At 38.3% G+C, this 14,587-nt stretch overlaps 1 protein-coding gene across 9 annotated transcripts in view; it reads left to right on the plus strand.

Moving 5' to 3' along the window:
- Positions 1-14,587, plus strand: part of Mpp6 (membrane protein, palmitoylated 6 (MAGUK p55 subfamily member 6)) — an 88,927-nt gene that overhangs the window by 20,857 nt on the left and 53,483 nt on the right. For 7 of the 9 annotated variants that reach the window (XM_030255517.1, NM_001164734.1, NM_019939.2 and 4 more), the window contains exon 2: positions 12,635-12,700. The exons of the other annotated variants lie outside the window; for them this stretch is intronic. The gene's annotated coding sequence lies outside the window, so the exon portion shown is untranslated. The remainder of the gene's footprint in view (positions 1-12,634; positions 12,701-14,587) is intronic. 9 annotated transcript variants of the gene reach the window in all.

Below are 14,587 nucleotides of genomic sequence, written 5' to 3' on the forward strand. Positions count from 1 at the left end.
CAGGGGAAAAATTCCTGAATAGAACAGCAATGGCTTGTGCTGTAAGATCGAGAATTGACAAATGGGACCTCATAAAATTACAAAGCTTCTGTAAGGCAAAAGACACCGTCAATAAGACAAAAAGGCCATCAACAGATTGGGAAAGAATCTTTACTAAATCAGATAGGGGCCTAATATCCAATATATATAAAGAACTCAAGAAGGTAGACTCCAGAAAATCAAATAACCCCTTAAAAGATGGGGCTCAGAGCTAAACAAAGAATTCTCACTTGAGGAATACCGAATGGCTGAGAAGCACCTGAAAAAATGTTCAACATCCTTAATCATCAGGGAAATGCAAATCAAAACAACCCTGAGATTCCACCTCACACCAGTCAGAATGGCTAAGATCAAAAATTCAGGTGACACCAGATGCTGGCGAGGATGTGGAGAAAGAGGAACATTCCTCCATTGTTGGTGGGATTGCAAGCTTGTACAACCACTCTAGAAATCAGTCTGAAGGTTCCTCAGAAAATTGGACATAGTACTACCGGAGGATCCTGCAATACCTCTCCTGGACATATATCCAGAAGATGTTCCAACTGGTAATAAGGACACATGCTCCACTATGTTCATAGCAGCCTTACTTATAAGAGCCAGAAGCTGGAAAGAACCCAGATGTCCCTCAACAGAGGAATGGATACAGAAAATGTGGTACATTTACACAATAGAGTACTACTCAGCTATTAAAAAGAATGAATTTATGAAATTCCTAGGCAAATGGATGGACCTGGAGGGCATCATCCTGAGTGAGGTAACCCAATCACAAAAGAACTCACATGATATGTACTCACTGATAAGTGGATATTCGCCCAGAAACTTAGAATACCCAAGATACAAGATACAATCTGCAAAACACATGAAACTCAAGAAGAACGAAGACCAAAGTGTGGACACTTTGCCCCTTCTTAGAATTGGGAACAATACACCCATGGAAGGAGTTACAGAGACAAAATTTGGAGCTGAGACAAAAGGATGGACCATCTAGAGACTGCCATGCCTGGGGATCCATCCCATAATCGGCCTCCAAATGCTGACACCATTGCATACACTAGCAAGATTTTGCTGAAAGGACCCAGATATAGTTTTCTCTTGTGAGACTATGCCAGGGCCTAGCAAACACAGAAGTGGATGATCACAGTCAACTATTGGATGGATCACAGGGCCCCCAATGGAGGAGGTAGAGAAAGTACCCAAGGAGCTAAAGGGGTCTGCAACCTATAGGTGGAATAACAATATGAACTAACCAGTACCCTGGAGCTCTTGACTCTAGCTGCATATGTATCAAAAGATGGCCTAGTCGGCCATCACTGGAAAGAGAGGCCCATTGGTCTTGTAAACTTTATATGCCTCAGTACAGGGGAACGCCAGGGCCAAGAAGTGGGAGTGGGTGGGTAGGGGAGTGGGGGGGGAGGGTATGGGGGACTTTTGGGATAGCATTGGAAATGTAAATGAAGAAAATACCTAATAAAAAATAAAATAAAAATAAACAAACCTTAATTTTTAAAAAAGGGAATAAAATTCAAATTAGAAAAATGAAAAAGTAATTATTCGTGGCTGAGGAAGATGCTGTCTTTTATGCATGTAGAAGTATAAAACAGAGGAAATCCTGGAGTTACATGTGAGAAGTAACCCAGGGGTCATGGTCCCATAGTGAAAAGGCGGGCATGTATAATCACTGCACAGAAAGCAACCTTGTGAAGCAAGAAAGCTGAATTTTCTCATGATGTTTGAGGAAACTAAGAAATGCTGAAGCATTCAATTCCATAGGTAGAGATAAATGTCAGGGAAACATGGGCAGTTAGCCTCTTCCCCTTTTTCTTTTCACAAAAGTTAATCTTTTACAACAGGAATGTGAAATTGGGCAGCAACAGTTACAGTCTACAGAGTAGATGGAGAATATTGAAAAACCTGTGGAAAGAATGGGAAAGGCTGCTGAAAGAAGAGGGGAGCAAGACTATTCGGTCATAGATTGGATGTGTGCCTGCAGGCATGTCACCTAGTCAGTTTAAGCTGCTGTTTATAAGCCCATGTGTGTGGAGGAAACTTGGTTAAAAGAGACTTGTGAAACATCTGCAGCATCTGAAAAGCTATCAGTATGCTTTTAAAGTTTATGAAAGCCACAAGTTAAATTTTTACTTCATGTTCTACGTATTTTTGAAAGGATGACACCCCAGTACAGCTTGTTACTGCTAGAGATGAGGGCTGGCAAGGACGTGCAGTTGTCTGCATAGGGAAATGTGCAACAAGGAAAGAAATATCATATAGTTGAGTTGTCGGTGTGCTCTCTCGCTGCTTTGAACAGATTGTAAATTGCTTAAGTTCTTAGAACCAGAGACTCTTTCAGGTAAATGGGCTTAAAACCTAAAAGAACCTGTTTATTTTGAATCTGATATAATCTGAGTTTTTGCCAACATAAGAATTCTTTGGCTCCCTAAATTTCCAAACTTTGTAAATATTTAGTAAAGCTATTATTATGTGTGAGATTTCACCTGGAGACATAGAATAAAAGTGTTTTGTTTGTTTGCTGTAATATTTAACTGTTGTGACGTTCATGTGAGGATCCTCTGTGTTCTGCCATAGTTCTTACTGAGCATCTGTGCTCAGCAGAGGTGGGTAAGTAGGGAACTTTGGGGAAAATAACTTGTTTCCCATTGTTTGATGAAGTACTTCATATTACTCTTCCTCAATGCTGTTTATAGGGAGTGGTATAAGCAAAAGTAAGCAACAGACTGAACATTGAGGCCAGAGTAAAATGTTCTTAAGTTTATGGGCTTATTCTGTTATCGTATAAAATCTGTCATTTTAGTATAGCATATCATCCCCAGCTGTGAACTTTGTCTGACTGTAGGGCGAGTGGTTTCTGAGATTCGGTTCCTTATTGGATGATTATTGCTAGTGTGTCAGTTAAAGTGAATGCTTGCGATTGACACTAGATAAGTGTGGCTGTAAACACAAATAGTTTCATGAGGGCTTAAGTGGAAAGTTTCTCCTTGTGTTAAGTTTTATATTTACAAATGTTGAGAATGGTCATACTTTTTTAAAGATGGAAATATTCTTTATGGCATGGGCTTTAAAAATATTTTATATGTTACATTTTAGTTGAATGTTTTACTAAAATATACTTCATGCTAAAGAGTACTTTAATGAAATTGGAAATAAAGATAACATTGTCTTTAGGCTTTCTTTAAAAATAAAAAGTTGCTTTTTGTCATCATTATTGTTTTACACAGTGTTGGGATGTAACCAAGGTCCCATACCTGCTAATAAGCCTCCATCACTAGGCTACATCATCAGATCAACAGCTACTTTTTAATTCCAGAAGTTAATTGTAATTAAACTGCTTGTTATTTACACATGATAGCTGCAGTTGTTTGTTGTTGTTGTTGTCATTGTTGTTGTTTTTAGCTTTTAACTTAAAACATGTAAATCAAAAATAATCCTGCTCCTCAGTCTCTCTTTTTGCTGAGTTTGAACTTTTTTTTTAAAGCAGAGTCTTTTGGGTTTTATTTTTATATCAGGTAAGTGGAGTGGTTTACATTACTGATGCCTGGCTTTTTAAAAATCTAATCATTATGTGAGATGACCACTTTGCTCTTTTTCATTCTGCCCTTTGTCATTCTTTATACCCAATATACACTTCCACCCCAGCATCAGTATTCTGGGAATTTTGCTCAGATTGATAGTTATTAGCATATGCATATATATATATATATATATATATATATATATATACTAAACATTACATCTATACCAATATATAAGTGTGTATATATCTATACACACACACACACTATATGCTTTTATATATATGTATATTGATAAACTGCATTCATAAACTGTAGTTAGCATTTTCCTTTCCTGTGTTTTAACTTTCTTGGCATTAATAATTATTTGCTTAGTTTTCCAAATACACTACTTCAAATTGAAATCTTTGCTAATTTTCTCCATCAACTTTTAAGGTACTTATCTAAACCTGTCAACTTTATTTTCTTAAAGATGCCCCTCCGGAGCCTCTTGGCCAGTGTACACCTAAGCTCTCGGGGCCTGGTTGTCCCTTCTTGGGCATTATTACCCTTACCTTCTGGGCTGACCTTTTAGGGCCTGGATTACATATCTTTCTCTTTTGTTCTTTGCTTCATTGTCAGAGTGACAGTATGACTTTTTATAGTCTTAGGAAATCTTGTGGTAGGTTGAATTTGTGAAACTTTATATCAGCAAGTCACAAAATTATATAACTGCTTTACACTTGATAAGGCAAAGGATTTCAGCTGTAAGTTTTTAAAGGCATTATTCTCCGTCTCCTATCTTTATATGTTGTCAGTGAGCAACTCTGATTCCTAAATCTTGGCATGTACTTCTTTTCTCCCTCTCTGGCTTATCCCAGTGCCTGGAACTTTCACAAGTTTTTTAGTCTGTTTTGCTAGGTGCTTAGTGTTGCATTTTTCAGCAACTTCCTAGTTGTCAGTTCTAGAATACACCCAGGCTCTCATTGTTTCCTCGCCCCATTTTGTGTTCCCTCTTTCTTTCTAGAACTCCATCTTCTCTAGATGCCCATGAATCAGTTCCCCAAGTTTCTGTGTTTCTACCACTGTGCTTTTCTACCTAGCGTGTGAATTTTATTGAATCTTAGGCTAGGACAATTTGTCAAATTCAAGCACAACAAAATTGCTGAGTTTCTACTAGAAAACGCTTACTGTTAAATTTAATTGTACTTTGTGTAAGGCATCTTTGAAGAGTTCCCTCTAGCTTATTGCAAATGCTGATAGTATTGTGAACTCAGACTAATCCCAAAGAGACATTATATTCTAGCTTTGATATGTGTCAGTTGGTTATCCAATAATTTGTTTTCAAGTAGAGCTTATAGCTAGTAATAGAAAGAAAAATAGTGCATAGTAAGTACTAATAATCTCTCATGGCATCGTGCATCTGCTCACTGATCATTTGCTGATTAATTAATTGTGCTGCGTAAGACACTATATGAGAACCTGTCAGAGGGTAAATTCTTGTTCTTTGAGAGATGTAACATGAAGGAGGCAAACAGAATCTTCAGGGAACGGATACAGTAGTGCCCCTTATCCATCTGGTTTCATTCTAAGTCCCTGGGAGAGAGGTGCCCAGACCTCAAGTTCTAGGAAAACTATTACATATTTCTTTTTTTGCCTCTTTGTGGCTCTTTGTTCTTACCATAGATCTTAGCAACCTTATCACAGAATGCATGCTTTCCTTGGGAAACCAAAATGATCACTTTTCATGTAAAATACTTCATAGCTTCTATCATTTTCCCTGCCATTTGGGACCATTATTACATTAAAGAAGGATGGAACACATGCATATTTGGCCTGGCTCTGTGTGTGTGTGTGTCTGTGTGTGTCTGTGTGTCTGTGTGTGCGAACGCACGCATGTGTGTATATTCATCCGGGAAGTATATATAGTGAGTACAGTAAACAAACACTTCATGTCTCTGATAGAAGTGAACAGAATGGTGCAAGAATTCAGTACTCAACAGTGTCGGTTTTATTTTGAAGGCAATTTTTTCCCTGAGGATTTTCCATTGGGTAGCTTCAGCATGGTTGATTATAGGGAACTAAGACCACAAATAAAGAGGAATGCTGTTGTAAGTGATGAAAGCCATACTTTCTCTTTGTCCGTGCAGGTATTTTTTATTTAAAACAGTTGGGGAAATAGGAACTCCATTTCAGAATATGGATTCGGTTTGGACCATGGCTTCATTTAATAATCACTATTCTGGACTAAATATGACTCTACAGCTACCCAAACGTGATAGTTTAAGGAAATAAGCCCTAGGGTATGGGGCTTCATGGGTAGGATCAATGCCTTTATGAAGGTGACCCCAGATAGCTCTCAGCCTCGTTGTACACTATGAGAGCAATGAAAAGTCAGCAGACTGCAACTTCAAAAAGATGCCACCACTAAATCACACTGGTACCTTTATGTCATCACTCCACCACGTAACTGTAGGAAACAAACAAAAGGCTGTGGTATGGGATCTCCCTTTTATCAGCAGTTGTATATTCTGTGGTTTCAGTTACTTGGGATCAATTGCCATCTGAAAACAATAGCATACTCCAGTGACAGACCATATTTTATTGTTATAATTGTTGTATTATTAATCACTCTCAATTTGTTACTGTGCCTAATTTATAAGCTGCATCATAGATGTGTGTTTGTAGAATTTATAGATCTCAGTACTGTCTGTTTTGAGCATATGCTAAGCATCTTGTAATGTACACCCTATGGACAAGGGGGCTTCTGTACTTTAGCTGTTTAAGCTGGGGAAACAATTTTTATAGTAGACTTTTTTGAGTTATGTACAGCTACCTGTGAGTTGGGGTGGTTTTAGTGCATGCTAGGAAGGCATTATAAGGAACACAAAAACCTATTACTTTGCTGCTGAAAGTAGTGAATTTGCTGGGAAATACAGAGAAAGCCTACTGTTTTGTTAGCTTAAGGTTAAAGACTGTTGGTGTGTGTGTGTGTGTGTGTGAGAGAGAGAGAGAGAGAGAGAGAGAGAGAGAGAGTGAACAGAAATTTTACTGATAAATCCTAGAAAGGAGAGCTGAGGTGTGTTTTTCTACACAGGGAGACCCAAGAGGGTTTGGCAAAAGTGAAGCTAAGGGACTTGGATTTGCAAACCTACACACACGCCAACAGGCTCAAGGTGTCTGAGTGTGACCTTTGTCCACGTCACTGGCTGATCATTACACTGAAGAGACCTCTGCAGAGTCTCAAGGGGGCCAGGTGTGTGTGTGTGTGTCCTACCTGTCTCCTCTTGGCAGATTAAGACAGATTACTGGAAAAATAAACTAACCCCAGTTACTGCAGTATATTAAGAGTTCGGTGCTCCTGCAAAACTGCCAGGATGAGTGCAAAACTAACAAGAACCTAGAATAATCTAAGTTATAATCCGTAAGACAGTCGTAGAAATGAACTAGGCATGGGGTTAGGTCTGACAGGGGCATTGAACTGTCTGTTTTAATATACTGAAAAAAAAGTAAAGAGTCAACAAAGAGAGGCCAGAAGAACCAGAACTGAACCAGAACAGCTCAAAACCAAGTCAGGTAGGTAATTATCATTGGAATGCCTGAAGAAAATACTTAAGCTCTGACTTGAAAAACAGGGAAGGGTTTGATAGAATTTTAATCAAAACTGTCCCTCACAGAGCCCTGTGTTGAGGCAGAGGTCTTCATTGAGTGGCACTGTTTTGGGAGATTCTGGATTCTTTAGGAGGTAGGGTGTGGTTGGAGGATGTAGGTCATTGGAGGGCATGTCTTTGAAAGTTGCACCAGCTCTTCAATCCTTTGAGTGTCTCTGGATTCTTTCTGCCAAGAGACAAACACACTCCTTTTGCATTGGTAGTCACTCTTTCAGGCCAAAGTAATGAAGCCAACAGACTAACTGAACCCTCAAAAACTGTAAGACCAAAGAAGTGATTCCTTTCAGGGACTTATTTATTTTAGTCACAGCAAAATTTCCCAAGATAAACAGGATATTAGTACCAGAGAAGTTAGGTTGTTAGCGTCATCATGTAGTGTTTTACTCCTTTAGAACTGTTTTATGGGAGAAAGTCAGAGTGTAGAGACAGTCTAGAATGCTATAATCTGAACATAGTGGACAATTCTGGGTAGAGCTCAGAAGCCAGAGTACAGATAAAAATACAGGTAAGAAAGGCTGCCTCATAAGATTACAGAAATGGGCTAAAACCCATTCATATTACTTGCTGAAACAAATACTTTGTATTTTATCCATGTTCTAAGACTTTGAATGAAGTAGGATTTAAAAGTGATAGACTAATTAAAATTTGGAGGAAATTTCAGGACAAAGTAGTAGTCTGTTGCATCATGATTTCTGCCTTCTTTTGTTAACCTTAGAGTAAGAATTGAAGCAGGAAGCTCAGCTTAAAGATCAGAAAAACTTTTAGGTTTGGCAGAAAAGCCATTGTAAGGTTTCAGCTAAGGAGGTCACCATTTCTTAAACAACCAGCTTAAAAAGAAGTAAAATAATTGAACGATGTGTGAAAAAAGATTTGTGACTGACTTCTCAGGAATTGGCCAGAACGATTAGGGTGTGAAGGTTTCAAACTCATTTAAAAAGTTGAGGAGAAAGCTCTAATTGTTCTTGTTCGTACAGGGTCACCTGGGGAGGTGCTTTTATGGGTTTAGCTGCCCAGGCATTGCAAACCCGATGCAGTTCTTGTCCAGAAGCACCCAACCACTGCACAGACTGGCAACAGACCTTGGCATTGTTGATGCTGGTGTACTCAGTGCAGACTGCAAGAGTTACAGGAGGCTTCCATCCAGACTTCAAAGACAGACCTGGGAGGTCAGACAGTGTGTAGTAAAGTTGGAATGCTATAGGCAGCCCAGAGAGGGTAGTATGTGAAGTTGTGGAGATGTTTAAGCTGCAGTGGAGTTCTCAAGATGTTTTAGATGCTGAAACATGGAAGTTCTAGCAAAAGCCTCAGATAACAAGTGGCACCAGCCAGAAGAGAAGCGGTGTGGACTGCAAGCAAGCTTAGCCATAGAGACTGGGCCTCCCATACCACTTAGAGCTCATGCATGAGTCATGCTGGACATAGATCCCAGGAAGAGTCTGCCTACTGGACTTTAGTCTTCTTTGGTCTGATCATTCCCAGCTCGTCTTCCAGTCTCCCTTTTTGTAATAGGAGTTCACAGTTCAGAGTTTGTCTTGAGTCTCAAAAGAGACTTTCAAACATTTTAGCATTGTTTGAACTGTCGGGACTTTGAGGGACAGACTGTTGGTGATGAACTAAATGCATTTTGCATTATGAGATGGAGAGCCAAGAATAGAATGCTGTGGTGTGAATAGGAAATGTCTCCCTTGGGCTCATGTGTTTGAAAGCTTGCTCCTAAGTTGGTGGTAGTGTGTAAAAATTTAGTATAAATTTTAGGAGGTTGGACCTAGCTAGGGAAGTAGGTCACTGCTTTTGAAGGTGGTTCCTGGTCTTAGCCAGTCTCTTATTTTCTGTCCACCATGAGGACAGGAGATAGATACCTCTTCTGCCACATGCAACCATGGGCCCTCTTAGACCGTGAATAAAATTAATACTTCCCTTTAAACTATTTCCCCCAGGGATTTTGGTCATAGCTTTGCAAAAGCAACTAAATGGCTTTTATTCTAATACTCAGCAGCGGAGCAAGACTCTTTCTCCATGTGTCCTCCACGTCTTCACATTCTCACCCTCCCTCCTCTCCACCACCTTTTGGTGATCTCTTGTTCTCCAGTCCTCAGGAAACCTTTGGCAATGGTGTTGACATGGTTATACAATTCCTAAAGCTTAAAATTCTAAAGGAAAGAAGGGTCTTTTGTCTTTATTTGGAAAAACTCTTTCCAAGAGGTTAGGGCAAACCTCATTAAATCTTGTTTTCTGTGTTGTCTCACTGCTTGAACGTGAATCTGGTTGTAGGAAATATATGTCACAAGGGAATATATAAAGCTCTATCTTTTTACTTCAGACTTAGAAAAGGAGATCTGGAAGACATCCTTTAAAATCGATCATACACATACTTTATAAAATGCAGTGTACTGAAATACCGGTGGACCCCTACTTAAGACCTGTACTGGCCTGTGGATAGCATATTTGTAGTATAGATCTGAATGGCATTATGAACATTTTGAAGAACTTAGTAATTTCTTATAGTGCTAAACATATAGCAGTGTTACTCTTTCATTATCTACTTGGCAGACATACAGTTTAAGTTCACAAGTAGAAGTATAAATAAACATGAAAAGTTAGAGACAAAAATGAGAGAACAGTCAGGGAAAAATAAGAGCTTGTTGTATGGATGGGTATTAATGGTTATTTAAAGGTCCTGGTAACCAATACAGTGAATTGTTTAAGGAAAGAAAAGTAAGGGCATATGTGGGAAGATCTACTATAAAAGTAAATATCAGGACACGGCCACAGACTCCTAAATTCAAACAGCTTTAATAAGCAAGCAGGAATATATTTCAGAAGAAAGTATAATAAATATCATAAAACACAACGATAATAAATATAGATCTGGATGGGATTAGTGGTTTTTTTTAAGAAATATTTTCAGTTTATCAAATAAGAACAAAAATCTTACGACATAAAGTATTTTGTATGTAATAGAGCTTATCTAAAACAGTTACCTGGTGTCTTAGTCAGGGTTTCTATTCCTGCACAAACATCATGACCAAGAAGCAAATTGGGGAGGAAAGGGTTTATTCGGCTTACATTTTCCACATTGCTGTTAATCACCAAAGGATGTCGGGACTGGAACTCAAGCAGGTCAGAAAGCAGGAGCTGAAGCAGAGGCCATGGAGGGATGTTCTTTACTGGCTTGCCTCACCTGGCTTGCTCAGCCTGCTCTCTTATAGAACCAAGACTACCAGCCCAGAGATGGTCCCACCCACAAGGGGCCTTTCCCACTTGATTACTAATTGAGAAAATGCCTTACAGTTGGATCTCATGGAGGCATTTCCCCAACTGAAGCTCCTTTCTCTGTGAAAACTCCAGCTGTGTCAAGTTGACACAAAACTAGCCAGTACACCTGGGATAGTTAAAGGAAACAGGCCAGTGTAGGCAAAGGGCAGGGGCAGGACACTGACACTTAGCAAAGTAAGACACAGCATGAGGGGTGAATAGGGAGCTGGGTGTGACGCCACATGCTTGTGACCCCAGCATGCAGACAGAGGCTGAGGAATCAAGGGTTGAAGACCATCTTTGAGTAGATAGCAATTTTTGGTTACAGCTTTTAAAACAAACAAAAAGCACCCCCGCCCCAAACCCATCGAAAAGAAAGAGAAAATGGAAGGGTACATCTTTTCATACAGGATAACATCCTGTGTACCAAGTGACATATCAACCAGCTTTATGAAAGGATTACAGGAGAGACAAGGAAATGACATCAATGTACAGTAATAGCAAGGGGCTTTAATAAACCACGTGGAATACAAAGTAGATCAACTGGGCAGTGAGGGGCTAGAAGATCTAAACTTAATCACTAGATAGATCCTATTAGATGTATGGTAGGTTTTGATAATTATAGTTAGAGAATATGCAGTGAGTGCTGGAATATATCAGAATTTTAAAGTAAGCAAGCTTGTAAATAGTGTAGAGCAGTGGAGGCTTATGTACACTGGGGAAAGAGATGCAAGCTTCGGGGCAGGAAGCATCAAAAAGGGGCCATCTTTCTGTTTTATCTGAAAGATGAATATGTTCACTATCTTAATATTCTTATAGTCTTGCAATATATATCAAAGTATATACTTTGTATATGTAGCACACTTAAAATTTAGAGACCTTTAAAAGATAAATGACTGCAAAGCATATTGTAAGTTGGTATTATTTCTTCAAAATACCAATTTATAACCATACTGATAAAAAATAGTCTCTGATATAGAAATCTTACGACCAGAAATTTTACCTATAGAGTACTCATAAAACCACACAACAATCACAATAACATAAATAGTTGGAAACAACGTAAATGTTTCATAGAAATTGGTTAAATAGTATGTTTAGATAATCTTCATATTAAAGTATTGTTACTTCATGCATGCAAAAATCTTCAGCATCTCTACAGATGAAGTATCCGGGCTGAAGAGGGGTCCTGTGGTTTCAGAGCATCAGTTGCTCTTGCAGAGGAATGAGTTTCCAGCACCTAACCTATGGTGGCCCACAACGACCCATAACTCTCAAATCCAAGGATCCAACGCTGCCTTCTGTCCTCAACAGGCACCAGCCACTTATGTGGTGCACATATGTGGTGCATAGGAAGACAGTCACACATATACAGTAAATGCATCTTTTAGAAAATGAAGTCTATGTGTTGCTTTAGGATGCATGGTGATTAGGGAAGTCTACAGTGTTGCTGTACCTCAACCACATATGATGTACATAGAGAAGCAGAGCTGCCGTGGTGGCGAGACTGACTTCCGTGTTCTTAGAAGAGAGAGAAGGACCTGAAAGGGAGCAGCAGTCCACACCTTAAATGGCCACGAAAGCTGCTTAGTACTCACTGCTGGCAAGACTTACATGAATTGCTATGAGGATTTTTTGTTTGTTTGTTCTGTTTTTTTAATCTTTATCCATTTAATTGTGAATATTCTTAATTTTTGCTACAGTTAATTTAATGTCCTAACATGTTTTCTTATATAAAGAATAATTAATGATTAACCATATCTACAAGGAAAAACTATTACTAAACATATTGGTAAATCTGACTAAAATAGTTAAATGATGAAAATTAAAGATGGTGATATCTAGATGTTTCCAGACTCAGTTGATATACAAGATTTTATTTATAGTATAAAAATAATTTTATGACTATACAATTTTTAAAATTCCCTAAATGAACTCAAAGTTGTTAATCTGTTACAAGGAAGAAAATGAAGAGAAAGTAGATCTTCAGTTCAGAATTGTTCCATAAAGTTACTTAGTTGAGGTCACTGGTAGAAGAGAACCGTTATGTTCTGGTGCATAGAGATAACTCGGCTGAATCTCAAGGCAAAATGTTAGGAAAAGGATTAAGATTGTTGCACACAAAATCAGTCAAAACTAAAACTTAAGAAATTCTTTTCACAGTAACACAAGGCACATTAACATCAGGAAGAAGTCTATGAGAAGACCTCAAAGCTTCACACGAAATCGGTAAGTTAATGAGAGAGTAAGCCTAACAGCTTGCGGTTCCTTAGAACAGGAAGCATGGCGACTGCCATGAGGTGTACACTGTGGAAGATTGTGTATGTCTGCCTCATCTTTGTCTCTCTTTAGGGAAACATGTAGGTTTTTCTTCAATAACAAAATATTTGTAGAAGATAACAGTAGAAAACATTTCTGTAAAAGCTATTCTGCTTCAGTGATATAAACAGTTAAACACACCACTTCTGCCATAACCGTGTAAATAATTCACGGGAGTAAATATATAGTTTGAAAACTATGGTTAAGATACATTGAAATGCTATTTTTTTTTTTTTTTTGGACTGAAAATACACTATTGAGAATCTTTGATATACCAAACTGAATCCTAATTCTTGGCAATTCAGCTAGGAGCAAGACAGGCATGATTTCTGCACTTCTCAGAATTTAACAGGAAACTGTTTTGAATAAAGTCACAGTATTATATGTGTTTGGCTGAATTGTAAAGTACTATGGATGGATGAAGAGAAAGAGAGAGAGAGAGAGAGAGAGAGAGAGAGAGAAGACTAATTCTAATTGTAGCAGCCAGTGAGGTTGAAAATTTGCTTCCGCAAGATGAGTATGAATTAGCTGTGCAAAGGTGATCAAAGTGGTCTTATACAAATGGTGGTAAAGAGGAGAGGATTTGTCTCAAGACTAAGGAAGGATTGGGTGGTTAAAGCTATAAAGGTGGCTGTATGTAGATTGAATCCAGCAATGTATTAAAAGGCTTAAAAGCCTTAAAATTTACATTTAAATTACTTCCTTATGGGTCATTACCATAGTTTGGATCTGTAATGACCCTCCCAAAAGTTCCCAACACATGATGCTGTTGGGAGGTAGCAAAACCTTTAAGAAGTAGGGCCTCATAGGAGATTTTTATTGAGGCATGCGCTCAAAAGTTCTGGTAGGTACCTTGGTCTCTTTCTCTTGCCCTGGCTATGAAGTAAACAGCTCTGCCCTGCCATGGGCTTCTGCTATGGTGTGCCATTACTGGCCCAAGGCAATGAGTCAATCAGTCCAATGTGGAAACTTCAAAACTGTGAGTCAAATAGCCATTTTCTCTTTTAAGTAGCTTGTCTCAAGTATTTTTGACAGTAAGAGGAAGCTATCAGTTATAGCTAGGCTGCATTGATGGTCTAGTCAAGATATGACTATAGCCAGGTAGAAGGGAACAAATGGATAGATTGCTGAAATAATTGAAGGGTGGGATTGGCTCATTCTTTTGTCTAAGTTTCTGCTTCTACAGTCTCCAAGCTTGGATGTGTTTGTTAGTCTCATGCTTTCTCCCTAGCTATTTGTTTTCTCCTCTTCCTCCTCCCCCTCTTCTTCCTCTTCCTCCTTTTTAACTCAGATACTTTGCTGGTCTTCTAATAGGAATCTTGAAAGGAATAAAAACAGTAAAAATGTTGTCAATCTATGTTGTCATCTTTTTGTGTATTGAATTTCATTTAGGAACTTAGTTTAAATATTTTTATGTTGCTGTAATGATGCTACATACTTTCTAGTGTCTTGTGGTTGACAGCTCAGGAAACCTCATATATTTTTAAATGTAACTTTTAGTTTTCTACATTTTCTATTTTAGTATATTTTGTAACTTAAATCCTATTGGAATATCCACTTTTCCTTTCTTAAGAATTTGAAAAGTATTGTCGTATTCTTTTATATTAGTGATTCTTAGTACAAAATTTGTCTTCAATATATTTGAAATGACTTATGTAGTATAATTTTATGATTTCCTCATATCTGAACGTCTTACTTTACCTTTAAGTGGCTATCACTCTATTTAGGGAAAGTATTGATTTTTCTGTATTGCTCTGATGTATAGTCACTCTGGAAATTCTCAAAATGAAGTAGCCG

The sequence above is a fragment of the Mus musculus genome, chromosome 6 (genome assembly GCF_000001635.26).
Source record: "Mus musculus strain C57BL/6J chromosome 6, GRCm38.p6 C57BL/6J".
NCBI lineage: Eukaryota > Metazoa > Chordata > Mammalia > Rodentia > Muridae > Mus > Mus musculus.